We start from the raw sequence: 4,609 nt of genomic DNA, 5'->3' as shown, positions 1-4,609 counted from the left end.
GTGATTGAGTTTCGAGGTAGCTGGGAGGACTATTTATGTAACACTCCTAACCTATATCCGTTGCCGGAATAAGGTTATGAGGTATTACTTGACTAAACAAAACTTCTATAAGGTCAAAGATACTTACCAGACATAAATTATCAACAATGCAAACATGTCTCATTGATTTTCCATAAGAGCTCTTATAAATTTCTAAAATGACTCACTATCAAAACATAACCGAATATCTAATAACAAATTAACTACTATCAAGTTATAACTAAAACATTTCACCATATTAGTTCAATTATAAGGCTTCTCTAAACAAAATGAGCAAGCCATCTTCGCATGGCTATAACGTATACAAAGTCGAAATATCATTCTACCTATAGTCTATCCTATACATGCCTTAAACCATGATGATATACAATCTTCTCAACTCACATAATGACTAGATAGTGTGATGATATCTCCGGCCCTTCCAACTCGAGCTAAAGTATATACCTATAAGAAATGGAAAAGAGAACACGGAATAAGCTTCAATGCTTAGTAAGTTTTAAGCAATGCAAACAATTAATTTACTTATAGATCGATTATTCAAATTTTCAAGAAATCATTCCTAGATAATTGCCATTTTGGCCAAGTATCCATGAACATAATGCATATTTAGCAAATTCACCTCACTTGAATCTGAACTCAATTAAAACTAAATATTGAAATTTCAAATAAGTCATAAGAACTCGAAAAGCATCTCATTAACAAGTTTTAACCATGTTTGCAACAAAATCACAAATTCACTACAAGCTATCTTCCTGAGCAACAGTCACTAAATTATTTATACCTGGAGCTAAGAAATTCCAAATCAACTACCGTTAATTTTCCCTGAAAATAGACTCATATATCTTCAATCCATCAAATTTTCAGAATTTTTGGTTTTACCAATCAATACCAGGTTTTTATTGAAGTTTCCCCTGTTTCACTGTTTGACTAATCTGACCACTCTTCACTACGAATCAAATTTCTCACTATAAAGAATTCGAAATATGTTATCGTTTATTTCATTTGAAACTAGACTCATTAGGGAGTCTAAGAATATAAATTTTATCTTATAACCATTTTTTACCATTTATAATGATTTTCTGAAAACGAGAAGGGGACCTCAAAGTCATTTTGACTCGCTCCACGCCACTTCAAATATCTCATTATTGGAAACTCTTTTGCTTACACGGTTTCTTTTATAAAAACTAGACTCATTAAGATTTCATGACATAATTTATTCAGCCTCTAACTCAACTTCCACAATTTATGGTGATTTTCCGAAATCACGTTCGTTGTTCTGTCCCAAGCAGATTTATTACCCATTCTTTGGATTCATATTATTTAACATGTATATCACCAAATCAATCTCATATAACCTTTCACCATAACCGAATACACACATACACATATGAGATTGTCACATATACTTCTCATTTCGCATTCATGATTCAATTCCGATCAATCTAACATATAAAAGTATATAATACATACCTGACCGACTTAATGTATTGAACATATTCAATGGTAGTTTACTACAAACATTCGAAATCATAATCTTACTCCAATCATCGGCATTAAGTCTGCTAGATTTAAAACCAAAATCAAATCACCACCACAAAGCATGCGGGACTTTAAGCCCGGATATAATACCAGCACGAATGCCTTTGGGACTTAGCCCGGATATAACTCCAAAGATTTAATGCCTTCGGACTTAGCAGGATATAGCACCAAAGACGAATGCCTTCAGGACTTAGCCCGGATATAATACTAGCACGAATGCCTTCGGGACTTAGCCCGGATATTTTTCCAGCACTTAGCCTACGAACTTTAAGTCCGGATATATTTCCAGCATAAAGCCTATGGACTTCAAGTCCGGATATATTTCCAGCATAAAGCCTGCGGACTTCAAGTTCAGATATTTTTCCAATACCATGCATACTTAGTTATATATTTAACACATCTCAATCAACCTATCACTTAGTAATCATTTAATACATTCGGATATAAGTTCAATAGGCACATCATCATTAACATTTCAACTCAAAAATTATACCTAATATCACACAATCATTTCGCCATTCAAGCTTAAACTCAAAGTTACCATCGACCTCAAAGTCATATACACGCATTGTTTATTAAACAACTTTGCACAAGTGCTAACTGAATTTCAATTCACCTATTATACTCTTATAAACCAACATCAATTATATATTAAAGGAAACTACTCAAAACTTACCTCGGATATTTTGAACAGTTGCGGATAGGCTACTCGACTGCTTTTTCCTTTCCCTTATCTGATTTAGACCCTCTTTGCTCTTGAGCTTAATTAAAACAAATAGATTTATTTAATGACTTATTCAACTTTACTAAATACAAATATCAATTTTTTTCAAAACAATATTCAAACATTATATCCAATGAACCACAACTATCGAGTATTTAACTTATAATCGGACATATGATATTACCCGTATGTCATAAGCTGATTATCGAACCTATTACTTCAATTCATGTACATATCGAATGGAGTAATCCTTACTTGAACTATTAGTCAACCTTATCAAATGGACAAATATACTTAAGATACCTTATATATATATATATGTGCATAGATACCATGTTACCAAAAATTATTTTTCTAGCTTAGTTGCCGAACAAATATACAAAACCCATATGCTAAACAACTCATCAATGTTACCTATATATATATCAAATTCATTCCTCATCCATTCGACTAGCTAAGTTAATATCACGACACACTATCATATAATCCTTACGGCCACAAAGCATGCTCATTATTTATTATTTCCAAACCAATTTATAAGCTAATTTATACAATCAAAACAAGTCTATAATAAACCACAACCTAATCATATCCACCAATCACATTTACATTACTTAAACCGAATAAGCAAGCACATTTAGTCCTTGGCCGAATATCACTAAACACAAGTCAACAATAGTCTTAATATTTATCCCCCTATATATATCATTTGCAAAAGAAAAGAAAAAAAATGGATTAATCATACATATATACTACAAAAGCTGAATACAAAAATTTAACCTATGCATAACATTACTTACATTCCAATACTCAAATTATTCAAAATCAAACTCTTAAAAGTTATGCACAAAGCCGGATCCCTAATATGAACAAACCTCAAATTCATTCATTTCAAACATCCACACGGTATTTGTTCAAGTCATTAAGTAAATTTATGTTCGGCTATAGTACTCATGAGTATTAAAAATTTATAACTTAACTAACTCCAACCTTCCTCTTCAACAATTCTTCATAAAACATAAAGACTATAATCCAATCTCCTCCTTTAATAACCAAAACCGAATGCTCAAATCATCACCAAATTTCAAAATTTTGACACGGGCTATGTATGAAACTATCTAATTAACTAAAATCAAGCTTAAAATTTCAAAAACTAACATAATTTACTAACCTTCCCCAAGCTTAAAGTGACCGAAAATCTTGTCCCTTTTTCTTTCTTCAATTCGGCCAAGAAGAACCAAAAATATATGAAGCTTTGTTTTCATCACCTCTTTTTCTATTATTTTTTTTATATACATTAAGACTATAAAATATAAAGCCACTTCACTAATAAACAATACATATATTCTAAATAAAACCACATCATGGCCGGCCATTACACAACAAAATAGATATTTGACATGCAAGTCCATCTTTTTGTATTTATGCATTAATAGGCCACTTTAAAATTAACCTAACATATTTCACAATTGTCTCACCTAAGTCCTATTTAATAAATTTCACATACAAATGACAAAATTAAAGCATGAAACTTTCACACTTGCATGTACACATACTATAAGCATAGAATATAACAGTTAATTATTTTTTTATGACTTGGTTTTGTGGTCCCGAAACCTCTTTCCGACTAAGGTCAAATTAGGGCTATTACAATTTACCATTAGCCGAATTCGCGTACAATAATAGTTATCAAGCAAGCATTGAGATGGCTCCATACGAGGCACTGTATAGGCGAAGGTGTCGAACTCCAACATGTTGGACGGAATTGGGCGAACGGAGAGTTTCGGGCCCTGAGTTAGTAGCCGATACTGAGGATAAGGTAAAATTGATTTGGGATCATTTGAAGGAGGCCTCGGATAGGTAGAAGTCGTATGCTGACCTTAAGCGTCGATAGATAGAGTATGCCGTGGGAGACTTAGTTTTTCTTAAGGTCTCTCTATGGAAGAAGGTGTTAAGGTTTGGACATAAAGGAAAGCTAAGCCCAAGGTTCATTGGGCCATATCGGGTTGCAAGGCAGATTGGGCTAGTCGCTTATCACCTGGAATTACCTCCTGAACTAGGCTAGATCCACGATGTGTTCCATGTTTCTATGCTGAGACGGTATTACTCGGATCCTTCCCATGTCATGGTGATTAAAGAAATCGAGGTCAGACCAGACCTAACTTTCGAGGAAGAGCGCATACAAATAACTGGTCGTGATGTTAAGGTACTGAGAATGAAGTCCGTTACATTAGTCAAAGTGCTTTTGCGTAATCACAAGGTTGAGGACGCTACTTGGGAACATGAGGAAGCGATGCGACGTCAACA

The 4,609-nt window shown here is 33.5% G+C and overlaps 1 long non-coding RNA gene across 1 annotated transcript; it reads right to left on the bottom strand.

Moving 5' to 3' along the window:
• Positions 1–277: 277 nt before the first annotated feature.
• LOC128290176 (uncharacterized) lies at positions 278–3,577 on the bottom strand. The gene is made up of 3 exons (XR_008279818.1): positions 3,474–3,577; positions 2,255–2,339; positions 278–483 (listed from the first exon to the last, which is right to left on the bottom strand). It is a non-coding gene; the product is annotated as an uncharacterized LOC128290176 (long non-coding RNA).
• Positions 3,578–4,609: the final 1,032 nt, after the last annotated feature.

This window comes from Gossypium arboreum, chromosome 1 (assembly GCF_025698485.1).
Source record: "Gossypium arboreum isolate Shixiya-1 chromosome 1, ASM2569848v2, whole genome shotgun sequence".
NCBI classification, from domain to species: domain Eukaryota; kingdom Viridiplantae; phylum Streptophyta; class Magnoliopsida; order Malvales; family Malvaceae; genus Gossypium; species Gossypium arboreum.
This window is presented reverse-complemented; position numbering and strand designations above follow the sequence as displayed.